The 14857-nt window shown below is 42.2% G+C and overlaps 1 protein-coding gene across 1 annotated transcript in view; it reads right to left on the bottom strand.

Annotated features, from left to right (window-relative positions):
• KATNBL1 (katanin regulatory subunit B1 like 1) overlaps nucleotides 1–2416 on the bottom strand; it is a 36187-nt gene extending 33771 nt beyond the window's left edge. The window contains exon 1 of the mRNA XM_075331234.1: nucleotides 2273–2416. The gene's annotated coding sequence lies outside the window, so the exon portion shown is untranslated. The remainder of the gene's footprint in view (nucleotides 1–2272) is intronic.
• Between the last annotated feature and the right edge of the window lie 12441 nt (nucleotides 2417–14857).

The raw sequence follows: 14857 nt of genomic DNA, 5'->3' as shown, positions 1-14857 counted from the left end.
TTCTGCTGACAGGTTCCCTTTAAATGTTCCTGAAAGTGTAGGACATTGTGAACAATGCCCTGCGGAGCCAGGTGATCAATGAAGCGGCATCCACTTCTCAGTCTCTCTGTGTCTCTGTACAACCTGCTGGTGACACTCTAAGCTCAGTGGCCACTTCTGTCATAGAACACCCTACGTGAAGCCTCACAACGGCGCGATACTGCTGATCAATTGTTAGGTGTCACCTTGGTCTCAATGTCATCACTAGCTTCATCCAAGTACCCAACCATAATCTTGCGCCTGTGCAATAAGATCACCGGCGCTCGCGATTTGAAAACAGTGCTGTCCAGCGATAGTGCCACTGGGCATGCGCGAGACTTCAGGATCACTGTGGAAGTTTGGGCGGCGGCTTCATCTATGTCCATCAACACTGGGGGATGGTGAACAGCGGCAGGAGGGGGAATAACGGACGCCATACAGCCGGCCCCCGGGGCCAGCAAAGCTCATTAGCATACCAAAAGGTAAGATTTTATAAAGTGTTTATTTAGGTCTTAAAGGGGGGCAGTAGCAAGAGGAACCTTTCTAGAACGCAGCCCAGGAGCTGCAGAGGGGGTTCTTTTAGTTTAATAGCGAAAATTCAGGTGACAGGTTCCCTTTAAGCAGTCCCATCTTCTAAAAGTGGAGTTGGATGACCAACACCTCCTGGACCTTCACTATCTGGTGTTGCACTGCGCCTTGTTTTTTCCTGCCATCCCCTAAGCAGGAGGACATCAGCTGCCCCATATATATATTCCAGCCCGTAGCTCCAGAGATACAGGCATCACTAATAGCTCCCACATTTGCAGTGCAGACTGGACATATGACTGAACGTTGTCAAACCGGTTGCCGCCAGAATCAGCGCAACGTCTGAGGTACAAGACGTGGTGCCCGGACTTGGAGCCGCCGGCCACCAGGAGAGGGGGGGGTGCACCATCTGGCACTATCCTCCTCACTGGCCTAGACCACTATGCAGGTGGCCACTAGTCCCTCTCTTTAGTTTAAAAGGTGTGTTCGGGCCCAAAAGAAGTTACTGTGCATAGTGTCAGGATTTCCCTGTATTCCCAATCCCAGCAACCATATACACAAAGTGAGGGCACCTACCAACTAGACTCCACTGTGCTACAGCATTAACAAGTCTAGTTGGCAGCTGCAGGTCACATGACCCTCCACAGAGAATCCTGACAGTGTGCTCACTGAAAACAGAGTTAGACTGGGTGAACCCTCTAAGGCTGCTTTCACACATCAGGTTTTTGCTGTGCGGCACAATCCGGCGCTTTGCGTGAAAAACACATCTAGTTTTTTTGCCACCGGGTGCGGTTTTTCCACATAGACTTGCATTAGTGCCGGATTGTGCTTCAAGGCCTTGTGTTGCGTCCAGTTTTTGCCGGAAGCGGCATATTTAGCCGATGCAGCAGTCGGATGGAACGTTGAATGCAATGTTTTTTGTCTGCGGCGAAAAACCGCATCGCGCCGGATTTACAATGCGTGCATATGGACGCCGGATGCAGTTTTTTGCACTGCGCATGCTCAGTATCAAGCCGCATCCGTCAAAAAACGGACAGGCCGCATGGAAAAAACTTATGCAACGGTTCCGTTTTTTTCCACCGCATCCGTTGCATAGGTTTTTGAGCCGGATTGTGCCTGATGCAAAAACCGGATGTGTGAAAGCCGCCTAATCATATCCAATATCTTATGGGTTTGTCCATAAAAAAAAAACAGAGCCAAGAGGACTGATGCAGTAAATAACTTGTCACTGCTGACAAGTGGCAGCGGTGACATCACACCTACAGTGTACATGACCACTGCAGCCAATCACTGATGCGGATATCAGGATGAGCGGGTATTGGGTGACTAATGCTCAGTTTGAAGATTGTTTTTTTTTATCTTCATGCATTTATTTTTCACTCAAAAACATTTGTAATTGGTTTGCATTAAACATTTTACACCTTTTACAGACTGAGCTAACTGAGGATCTGCCAGTGAGCTCCTTTTAGACCACAAGTGGACGGCTAAGACAAGGGGCAAAGCCTGAGAAGAAAACCAATTGCAAAAACTATTTTAGCACCAAATTCAGACATTTAAGGAAGAAACCACATATATATTTCTTGGAGAAACTATTTAACTCTTAAATTACTAAGCACCATAAGAGTTAATGTGCGGCTGCTGTACAGCAGCAGGTCCGCCATGATTCCCAGGGTCACAGGTGGCCTAGCTCCAGACCTTACACTGCCCTCCGCCCCGAGCACAGACTTACCGGCTCATGGCCCTGGCGGGGGGAGTCAGCGGCGACACCGGACACCGCGGAAGAGGCGCAGCAACCAGCGAGACTCCTTCCTGACAGGAGGCTGCGCCATTCAAACTGCCCCGCAGGGCATTGTGGGAAAGCTGCAACCGCTGTCAATCACACCCTGGCCTCGGCCCGCTGCGATTGGCTAAAAGCGCTAAAAGGGGCGGGACGAGTGTGACGTAATGCAGTGGTCATGTGACTGGGCGTCAGGGCGCAGTACGTAACGTTCGTGTTTGTCAGAACGTTCCAGGACGTGACGTGTGCGGAGCGCTGACCATGTGCGGCCTCCGTCCGCTCGTCTAGTCCGGAGCGGATACATTTTATTTCTTTTACGTCCGCAAATGAATGTGTTTTTTTTTTCTTCTAATTTATTTTTAAGCTTTTAGGTTTATTTTTTTTACAATTGCGGCTTTTTTATTATTATTTCTGCGGCTTTTTAACATTTGTGGCTTATTTTATTACGTCTTTTATCGTTTCTGCATTTTTTTTTTGTCTGCAGCTCTTTTATTTACTCTTTTACGTCTGCAGCTGTTTATTTAATTTTTTTTTTACGTGTGTAGTTTTTTATTTCTCCTTTTTTAATGTCTAGCTTTTTTTTTTATTTTTATTAACCTCCAGTTTTTTTTTTTGTCTGCAGCTTTTTTTTACTACAACTGTAGCTTTTTTGTAATCCCTGTTTTTTATTTCTCAACCTTTTTGGGTTTTTTGTTTTTGTTTTTTTTTTCCCAAGCATAAAAGGTAAAAAAAAACTCCAAAGTTAGACGGAATTTTAAAAAATAACAAAAAAAAAAAAATTTGTCTCCACCATCATCATTATTATTTTTTTTTTTCCAGCTATAAAAATAAAAGGCCCAGGGACCTGATTCTCCAGATCAGTGTAATTATGGAACGAAAATGTTTAATTTTTCAGATGTTTTAGTGATTTTTGAAAAAAAAAGTTAGATCTGTAAGTAAAAAATAAAAATTGCTATTTGAGGTAGAGCGGCCTGTTTTGTCCTGTAATTCACCGGCTATAAATTGTTAGTTTCATATACGGAGCAATTAAAAAAAAAAAAAAAAAGTTTAATCTCCAAAAAGTAAAAAAAAACAAAAAACACATATTTGGTCTTGCCGCACTCAGAATAACCCGAGCTGTAAAATTGACACTATAATTCCTATAGGAAAAAAAAAAAATAGAAATATAAATGTGTAAAGATACAAGAAAAAAATTATAAATATAACAAAATTCTATATGCACATACACACATACTGTGTGTGTATATACAGTGTATATATATATATATATATATATATATATATATGTAAATAAAAATTTGGCTGTAAGGCTATGTGCGCACTTTCCGTCGTCCTACTTGCAGTTTTAAACGCACGTTTTTGCCTTAATTGATTTAGCCAACTCTGGCTAAATCAATTAAGGCAAAAACTCTGCCTTTTCCAGAAATTTAGCGCAGAAAACGCATGCGTATTTACCGCGTTTTAGAAGCGTTTTCAGCGCTTTTTACATGCTTTTTCCCTTGCGTTTTGACAGATGAGTTTTGAACATCAAGACACTACTAAATAAAGTTTAAACAGTCAAACAGAAGGAAAAAAGAGAAAAAAAAGGGACAAATCTATATTAATGGGAAAAATAATGGAAAAAGATATATTTAATAAAATTATAGCGGTAATATACATAAAATAGCAATAAATTCATTTTATTCTTAAATTTAGTTGTCTGACTATGTGTGTGTGTAAAGGGACATATCAAATCGTTATTTTGATGTCCAAAACGCATGTTTTCTGCACTGAAAAAGCAGGTAAAACGCTGGAATTTTGATTTAGCTTGCGTTTTGCAACTTCTCATTGACTTCAATGTTAACAAAACGCACCACAAATGGCAAAAACAATTGACAGGGTCCTTTTCTGAACGCATGGTTTTTGACCAAACTTATGCAAATTTTGAGATGCGTTTTGAAACGCAAAGTGCGGACAAGAAATCATGAATTCTCATTGTCTTTAATGGAAAACCAAAACGCATGCATGTGGGCGCAAAAACGCTGCAGTTCAAAACGGACCCTAAACGCACCTGAAACGCAGGTGAAAACGGAAGGTGCGCACATAGCCTAAAAGACGATTCGTTTGGCAAAAAAAAAAAGCAATGCTCAGTTTCATTGTCAAAACAATATGGTGATATACAAAAAAAATCAAACCAAGGGACTACAAAATTCATACTTTAAGTGTAAAGTAGCAAAAACATAGCAAAATTGATTTACAATGTAAGAACAAAACTCTGCTTCCCAAAAGTCTGAAAAAATGTCCCAAAAGAAGACGGCAGAAAAATATTGAAACGTTATAGCTCTCAAAACAGGGTGATTCAATTGTGCTTTTTATGTGTAAAAGTAGCAAAACATAAAAAAAAATCTGTATAATTCTGGCATTGTCACGCTGGTCTCTTTCCAGTGAGACTCGTCCTCGATTAATTTGACGTTTTTTCCTTTTAGCATCTTAGGGGTTAATGTTTCTATTGCAAGTTTGCTTGGAGGCAGTCCTTCAGGTAAGGGGCTCTAAGTTACTAATTAGGCTGGGCCTTTTGCATTCTTCACACAGTGCTGGTTAGGCTAAGTGCACACATCAGTTTTTTGCCATCAGGCACAATCCGGCGAAAAAACTAATGCAACGGATCCATAAAAAAAAACATCCGTTGCATCAGTTTTATCCATCCGTTTCTTTGACGGATCCATTTTGATATTGAGCATGCACAGTTTAAAAAAACGGAAACCGGCACCGGATTCCGGCATACGACGGCTGACACCGGATTCAACATCCATAGGCTGCCATTATAAAACACGCCGTACGGCGCAATCCAATTTTTGTGCCGGACAGAAAAACGTTCACCTCAACGTTCTATTCGGCCGCCGGACAAGCAAATTTTGCTGGATCCGGCGAAAGACGGATGGAACGCAAGGCAATCCGGCGCCAATAGAAGTCTATGGGGGAAAAAATGCATCCGGTGTCAACAGATGCCGGATGCGTTTTTTCATGTTTCTGCCGGATTGCACCTGATGGCCAAAAACTGATGTGTGTACGCAGCCTTACAGAGACAGCCTGTGTGTGTGGTCGTTCCATATCCCAGTTTCAGAAGCGATTGTAGTTTTCTTATTTCCATTTTATTTTGGTGTTGTCCCCTGGAGTTATCCCGCAGAACATGTAGGGGGGCTCTAGACCAGCATCCGGGTAGGAGCCAAGGACAGGTCGGAGGGTCACGCCTCGCTACCTTCAAGCGTACCCGTGGCTTGAGGGCAAGTCGGGGAACTCTAGTTTACAGGGTCAGAGTAGTCCCCTGTCCCTGGGTAGCGGCCTTTAAGCGTGACTGGCATATCTGTAATGGCATAGCATGGATCTCCCCCCCCCAAACAAATCCTGCAAAATCTTGGCTTCTAAGTCCATAGACTCCCGTCCCTGTGAAGCCCTCCTAACTTGCAGTTAGTGCCGACATTTGGTTAGCTGGGCACTAAGCTGCATTTACGCAATTTTCACTTTGCAACAAATATCTGCTTATTTCTGGTATAATCCTGTGGAGTCAAAATAGCCTGTACCCCGTAGCTTAATTCTCAATAGGGTATAATTTCCAAAATGAAGGCACTTAAAGGGGTCTTCTTATGTGCTGGCTTCAAACTATTCCAGGAAAATTTGATCAAATATCAAATCCTGCTCCTGAGCCCTACAGCCCATTATGGGAGATAGCGGAGTCTGGGAGCAATTGTGTAACACATTTTGGGCACATTTCTACCTAGTACCCTTTGTGAAAATAAAGAATACTAAGGCCAAGACAACATTTCGTAGTCAGTAATTTTTTTTTTTTTGCTCACCGCCCAATGGTAAAAAAAACAGTGAAATACATGTGGTTTTATGAGAAATTCATTAAGGGGTGTAGCTTGTATAATGAGGTTATTTTGGGGGCGTTGATCTGGCACCTCTGGGACTGTGCCGTTGTGAGATGGCACCCCCAAAACCACAACAACAAAATTTGCACCAATATGGCGCTCCTTCCCTTCTGAGCTTTGCACTGTGCCCGAACAGTAGTTCCTACCACATAGGGAGAAACTGCGCAACAAGTTATAGGACAACTTTCTACTATTTCACCTGGTGAAAATGTAAAATTTGGGGCTAAAGCAACATTTCATTTTTCAGATTCACAGCCAAGTATTACAATTTTTTTTTTTTAATCACCTTTAGGCCATAGATGAATTCGAAAAAGGGGGTATTTTGTGGAGGGTTTCTGCTGTTCTGGCACCTCAGGGGCTCTGTGTGGCATCCACAATCCTATTCCAGACAAATTTGCGCTCCAAAAGTTAAAAATCACTTCATCTCTTCCGAGCCTTTTCATTCACCCAAACAGTAGTTTCTGAAAATGTATGGGGTTTCGATCTACTCAGGAAAAATTGCACAAGAAATTATGAAAATAAAAAATTCAACATTTTAGTAAAAATCTATTTTTTCCCTTTTCCTTTATGTTAATTCCTTTGATGGGTTTACAAACTTTCTGAATGCAGTTATGAATACCTATTGGTCGGTTGGGATTTTCTGACATATAGGCCCCTTAAAGTCACCTCAAATGTGAAGGGTCTCTAAAATAATAGGTTTTCTAAATTTTATTGAAAAAAATATTAAAACTTGCTTCTAACAATTTAAAGCTTCTTATAGCCAGACATCTTTACATTTTATAATTATGCAATTTTTTTTAAACAAATTCTCATTAATAGAAACAAATAATATTAATTTAAATTTGCCACTAACATAAAGTACAACATGTCACAAAAAAATCATTTTTAGAATCTCTGAGATCTGTAGAGGCAATTCCATTACCACATAAAGTGATGCATGTCAGATTGGAAAAATGTGAGTGAAATCAGCTACTGGGGGACGTGGTTAAGAGAGATTGACACCCGCTTGTTTACTGTATACTATGCATAAATCAAGAGACAATATAAGAGATTTTTATAATATCTTATTAGAGAAGTTTACTTCTTTCTCCACTTATAAGGCACTTCATGTCTGTCAAGATAAGACTGTCAGCACAGTGAGGTGTCCGGTTACAATACTCATTACTCTCCATGGAGAGGTGAAGAGCAGAGTGAGAAAACAAGCAGAGGAAGACATGGAAAAGTCATGCTGAGCTTTCTAACAAGTCTTTTACCTCACTGCAGAGCTGGAGCCACATCTACTTTGTATTTTTAACATACTTTGCATAAATCAAAAGGCAGTCTAAGAGATTTTATAATATCTTTATTAGAGAAGGTTCATTTCTCCACTTATGAGCCACTTCAAGTCTGTCTTTGTCAAGATAAAACTAAAGGCCCTGTCACACACACAGATAAATCTTTGGCAGATCTGTGGTTGCAGTGAAATCATGGACATATTGTTCCATTTGTACACAGCCACAAACCTGGCACTGATTGTCCACAATTTCACTGCAACCACAGATCTGCCGCAGATTTATCTCTGTGTGTGACAGGGACTTTACAGTCAGCACAGTGAGGTGTTAGGTTACAATACTCATTATTCTCCATGGAGAGGTGACGTGCAGAGTGAGAAAACAGGCAGAGGAAGACATGGAAAAATCATACTGAGCTTTCTAACAAGTCTTTTACCTCAGTACAAAGCTGGAGCCACATCTACTCTGTATTTTTGCAGCTCTTTAGGCTAGCTTCCTTCTCTTTATAGAAGTGGACTTTACAGATTACATCTCTCGGGCGTGCAGGATCAGATGGTTTAGGGCCCAGTGCACTATGGATACGGTCTAAGTCAATGTGCTGCTCCGGGTCTCTCTGAAGGAGACTGTTGAAATATTTTTGTGCCAAGGCCTCCAGCTGCGCTGGTTCCACTGATTCATGGAACCCTCTAATACGCGGATTGTTGCGGCAATGATGATTCTCTATATCATCCAAGTGGGTTAAAATATTTTTGCAATTGTAAGGAATGTTCAGACAGCACTTGGTGGTGTGCATCTAACTGGGAGAATATTTGTTCTTAAGCATCTTCTATGTCAACTATCCTCTGGCCAACTTGCTTAATTTCTGACTGTAGGTTAGACATATCTTGTTTGTGTGATGCTTTTAACTCCCCCAGCAGAGAATCCATCTCTCTCCTTGTTGGTATAGCTCTGATATGTTCTTTCCACTCCCAAAGCTCGTCCTCTCTTTGTGCTGCATCTAGGACTGGGCTCCCACTCCCACCTTTTGCTTGGCGCTGAGGTTGGGGTCCCCCACCAGAACTCTGCCGTTCATTAATTGTATGATGTTGTGCTTGCTTCTTTATGAGCTCTGTAGAAACTTTCTCCCAAATCCAGTAGAAGCACCCTTACTGTGTGATATCAGACTACCACCTCCTCCTCTTTTCTAGCCCTGTGCTTTGATGTTCTTTCATTGAGCGGAGCAGCCAGTTCATCTCCTCCCCACAACACTCCTGGAGACGTCAATGAGTAGTCTCCAGACTTCAGTTTTCTATAAAGCAACTCTCTTGAACTTCTATCCCCAAAAATGGCTGCGCTGATTAAACCTAATCAAGTGAAAGAATAAATAACAGAATCCATTCCTTTTATTATAGCCAGAGGATATATCAGTGTGATGTACGTGCACTGCTGGCGGTGTAAGTGCGCTGATGTATTTGGTTGGCTTGTTATGTTGGAGGAAAAACATGATGACTTATTGGATTGAAATGTTTAGCGTGTGTTAGTGAGACAGGTAGAACTGCTCCATGTTATGTAAGAATGACAATAAAACGTCCCGTAGACTGTACAGTATGGTCACACGCACTGTTTACTACCGCAATACTACCAATTTACAAAGCATTCGTCTGACCTCATCTGGAGCATACAGTTCACTTCTTGGCACCAGGAGGCTCTGAAGACAGAAAAAGTAGAACGAGCCACAAAACTGATAAGAGACATCTTGGTTATGAGGAAAAATGAACAGAAAGACATATATTTAGCTTTGAGGAGAGTCGTCTAAGGCATCGTTCACACAACGATTTGAAAGCTGTGCGTGAAAAAACTGAGCACTAGTACCAGTGTTATTCTACAGAGCTGGTCAAGTAACACAATGACTGTCCACGTGAAAAGAACTCTACCCTGTTTACGAATGAGACTCGCCCATTCAAGTGTATAAATTGGTGAAAAAAAATCGAATCCAAATACAGGTCAACCGTTCAACTTCCAAATTTTACGGACACATTGCAATTTTTCCACGTAGGAAACTGTATTTGGTCTTTTACATTTTATTCACCACTGATGTATACAAACGGCAATCAATACAGATGGAAAATTGTCTTTATCTGCCGGATAAAAATTGGACAATTTTTTTCATAAATCTTAACTTAAGACCTAATTCATACGAATTTCTTGTATTCAATAATAAATGGTCCAAGATACATCTCCTTTATTTTTTTTTCAGAATTTGGTCAATATTAGTGATGAGTGAGGTCTACCATGCTCAGGTGCTCGGTCCTCATAACAAGCAGTCAGACGCTCGGGCATGACTCGAGTATTCGAGTATAATGGAAGTCATTGGGGTACTCAAGCATTTTTCCACAACATCTTCCAGAAAAATGCTTGAGTACCCCATTACACAAGTTGCGCCCATCCGAGCATCCAACTGCTTGTTACGAGTACCGATCATTCAAGCATGGCAGCGCTCACTCATCACTAGTTACGAGTACTGAGCACCTGAGCATGGTAGTGCCCGCTCATCACTAGTTATCAGTACCGATCACCCGAGCATGGTAGTGCCCGCTCATCACTAGTTACGAGTACTGAGCACCTGAGCATGGTAGTGTCCGCTCATCACTAGTTACCAGTACTGAGCACCCAAGCATGGTAGTGCCCGCTCATCACTAGTTACAAGTACTGAGCATCCGAGCATGGTAGTGCCGGCTCATCACTAGTTACGAGTACTGAGCACCCGAGCATGGTAGTGCCCGCTCATCACTAGTTACGAGTACTGAGCACCTGAGCATGGTAGTGTCCGCTCATCACTAGTTACCAGTACTGAGCACCCAAGCATGGTAGTGCTCACTCATCACTAGTTACGAGTACAGAGCACCCGAGCATGGTAGTGCCGGCTCATCACTAGTTACGAGTACTGAGCACCTGAGCATGGTAGTGCCCGCTCATCACTAGTTACGAGTACAGAGCACCCGAGCATGGTAGTGCTCATTCATCACTAGTTACCAGTACTGAGCACCCGAGCATGGTAGTGCTCACTCATCACTAGTTACGAGTACTGAGTACCTGAGCATGGTAGTGCCGGCTCATCACTAGTCAGTATGTCAGTTTCTACCATTAGAGTATCATCAGTTTTCCTTGGATAAATAAAAAAAAATGATTGCTATTGTAGCACCCAGGTGGCAAGGGGTTAACTTTATTAGTCGCCGGGCCGGTGATGTCGGGATGATGGGGATGATAGTCGGCTGCTGGCGCCGGAGCGTGGGGCGACGGTAATGATAGACCGAGGCAGCAGGTGCGGGTCAAGATCTATTTACTCACAGTTCTGGTGCTGCACTCAGGGTACCGGTCTACACCGTGATGGGCCCCAATCGATTCCTGGTAAGTTCAAGGTCAACGCCGGTGCTGTGAGCTGAGAGACCTTCCTTCTTGCGCTTGGTGTTGGATCCCCATGGCCTGAAGCTGCTTGGTGACCCCGGTTCTTGTAACTCAGCTACCGTCCCATATGCAGATGATGCGGGTCCGCTGTGGGGCCTGATCGTAATTCTGACCCTGGACTCTATGTGCCACTGTGCTACAGGAATTAGTGGTGGCCAGAGGGACGTACAATCCCCCTGTCCTGCAGATTCTGGTAGCCCAACATGGAGTATGTTCCACCCTAGGTCTCTGCATTCTGCTCTGTGCAGGTTCAGAGAGCGCAAATAAGCTCTCCCCTCAGCAACTATGTTTCTCCTTTGTCTCTCTAGCTTACCTGGTTGTCTCCTGCCTCTTCCAGTCTGACCGGTCCTAGCTGGAGAAGCTCTTAGCACTCTCTCCAGCAAGTGTGTTATTCTGTGTCCCAGACTATTCTGAAGTGATTTTCCTGTGTCTTCTGTAACTTCCCCAGTGATGCCCCCACCTCTCAGGCCGTTGCTCTGGTAACCGGGAATTTCCCAGGCTGGCTGACTTCCTGAGTTGTGTAACTGACTGGCTCACTAACTGGGTGTTTGTGTGAATGTTGTATAAGTGCTAAACATAGCAACAAAAAGAGGAAAATATCCTCCAAAAATTAAGTATTACTTACAGCAAGATGGGCTGCAGTGTGTACATCACCCTGGTAAAAAACTAGTGTGCAGTTTTATCATCTAGTGTGCAGTTTTATCATCTAGCAATCGCCCTCCTCCATTCCATGGAGGTGTGTGTGTGATTTGCTCCTCCTGCACCTGTGATGCCTCCACTTTAGTGGGGGTTTATCTGTATCCTGCTAGAGTACTAGTTTTTGGCCAGGGCGATGTACACACTGCAGCCCATCTTGCTGTAAGTAATAAGTGCTAAACACCAGCGATTAACCTCTTCATTACCCAGGATAAGTACTGCACCTTAAGTGAGATGCAGTATCCTGTGGCGACTGAAGCCTCAGGGGCGCCACACTAGCTCTCACCCGTCTTAAAGTACAAAATCCATGAAAAGCAAGTGATGTCTGAGCACTGTGATTTTTTTCACGGACCTGTAGACTTGCTTTGTCGAGTTTGATCCAACACGCAGATCAAACTTAGATATCTCTACATGATATTGAAAAATATCTACTACTACTATGAACTAGTCCACAGACTATAATAGAAACATGGATAGAACTTGTACTAGAAAACCTGACATCAGAATAAGCCCTAGGTGGACATGATTATCCTGTATAAGTGGCCTATAGAAAAAATGTGGTGTAAAGCTGTGTTCTGTAAAACCCCCACTAGAAAAAAAAGGTTCAATCTCCAGAGGATACAAGAACCAAGTCTGCTGAATACTCATGCTCTGGAGCTGTCACTAAGCTGTAGCCATCAATGGTAGAAAATAACAAATACTTATGTAAATGTGTAAAATTCCTGTCCTGAATATTGATCCAGTCGATGGACAGTTGGGATCTGGAAGGAAATTTTTGTTTTGTGCATGATGTTTCTATCTTTAATCCTTCCCTTTATCCTCTGGTTGATTAATATGCATCTTTTTTATATTTTTTTAAACTATATGATGTGATTGTTTATTTAGTGTTCTGCTGATTTTATGAAAAATGATGTTTATGTGTTATCCATTCTCTGTTTATCACCATTATTGGGGGAGTTTAGTGATAGGCAATAGCAGTGTGTATCCTGAGCTTTGTAGGAGTTGTCTATAATGTTACAAACACACAAATGTGACTCAGTAACTGAGAATGGATCTGTTTATTGAGGATCCGTCACCAGACATCACAATACAAACTGCATATTTTGTTATGAGGGTTAGTCTCATCTTTATTAATGGGTAAAATTGCAATGCACTTGTAAAAATAAGCAACTTTGCAATTCTTATTAGATTAGATATCCTCTCTATAGTAAAGAACAGAGGGATTTTCAATTCCCTGTCATTCTGACATTTCAAAGTAAGCATACCAGCCCCATAAGGCCAAAGGGTTGTGTTTAATATTGTATGCCATTTGTATTGTGAAATTATGAACTGACTAATACAGTTGGATGTAGATGCTGGGGACTTAGTTTAAGTCATGATTCCTATGTGCAGAACATTCTGTATTGTTCTGCCATGCTCTCCTGCAGAGCCGGTATATGTTGCCTATGGTGCTGAGCATTTTGCAGGATGAATGCTCTGCGGGTTGCTTCACAGCACTGGGTTTCACGCTGCCCTGGGAGGAGCTCTCACAGATGCCTCTCATTTCCGGTGATTGCACTGGTTCATTAGGGAGTGTGTTAGGTCAGGACACCGCCAGTCGTTCTTCCTGGTTACAGTTGTGCTGTTGGCTCCCGGGGTGCTCAGTGTTCAGATCTTGATCTCTCGACTCTGGATTATTGTTGACCCATCTCTGCCTGTCCTCCCCTGTTTCTGTTGTGACTTCCCGGCTTCTGACCTTGGACTTCCTCCTGACCACGTCCTCGCCTGCTTCCTGTATTTTGTCTGTATTCTTCTGGAACCCTGACTTTCGGCTTGTATCTTGACCTCCTCTCTGTCTGCCCCCCATGTACTGTCATGCCCTCTTGGTTTATGATCTCGCCCTGTCTGACTACCTCTCCATTTACTGAATACGAGTAGTGTCTAGCACCACCTTGTGACAGTCATCACAGTGTAGACAGACTGAAGTATAGTGAGGCCAATGTACAGTAATCTCATAGATATAGCAGAGCTGAGAAGGTCCGAAAACAGACAATACAGCAAAGTAGAGTTCTGTTCCAGGGTGCAGTGGGATACCACAAAGCTGAGTTTGTTAGAAGATTCACTGAGGCAAAGTAGCAGAGTCCAACAATTGTAGCAGAGCTAAGTTTCTCAGAAGACTCACTTAAAAGTGGTCGCAGAACCTAGCGTCATAGCAGAGCCTCGGATGTCAGAGGACTCAGTGGTTAGCACTGTTGCATTGCAGTGCTGGTTTCTCATCTCACCGACATCTGCAAGGAGTTTTTATGTTCTAATTGTGTTTTTGTAGTTGTCCTATGACTCCAGTTTTCTGTCAAATTCCAAAGGCATGGGGAGGGAATTTAAATTTTGATACCCAATGGGGGACAGTGATGATAATATATGTAAAGTGCTAGGGAAAATGATGGGTCTCTATAAGCAAGCATAACAAGGCAATAGTAGAAGTTGTAGCAGAGCCCAGCATTGTAGCAATGCTGGATAAGTCAGGAATCACACTAAGTACAGATAGCATCTAATGCAAGGAAACATAAAATACATCCCCTGATGAAGAGGTGAAATGCGCGTAGGGGCTGCTGGGAGACTGACACCACTGCAAACTACGGGTTAGTAATTACACTTTTGAACAATTGAGGGACATAGGCTGTTTTTCCGGTCAGCCATTATAACCCATGATTTTTGTAAGGGATTTACAATTGTATGTATAGATTAATGTACAATCACCAGAATTGATGTTATTGCCCTGTTGCCATTAGAGCAACGGGTGCCAATTCTGTCCCTGTTCCCCTCTATTTAATTGATGTGAATAAGTTACCACGTGTATAATTTATATAGACGGTTTTGCAAAATTAATATACATTAATTGTGGTACAAAAATACTTTTTTCTATAATCCAATTGGGAAGAATATTGGTTATCTATATCTATGGGGAAGATTATTGTGCATTAAAGTATATATATATCTTGCTACACTGTTTCTCTGTATACATATGGCCATCATTTTGACAGCCTTTCTCAATTAATTTAATTTACAAATATAACAGTAATTATACCAAAAAAACGTCCTTATTAAACAATTTTTTCTATGTTCCTAATTGGATAAATATACTGTAAATTGTGCCTATCAGTATTATATGTATATATAGAATTACATCAGGCTACACTGATCTATTATTGTACAGGTGGTTTCTTGTTACATATTGTATG

This window comes from Anomaloglossus baeobatrachus, chromosome 12, assembly GCF_048569485.1.
Source record: "Anomaloglossus baeobatrachus isolate aAnoBae1 chromosome 12, aAnoBae1.hap1, whole genome shotgun sequence".
NCBI classification, from domain to species: Eukaryota; Metazoa; Chordata; class Amphibia; order Anura; family Aromobatidae; genus Anomaloglossus; species Anomaloglossus baeobatrachus.
Note: the sequence above shows the minus strand (reverse complement) of the source record. Positions and strands in the feature narration are given on the sequence as shown.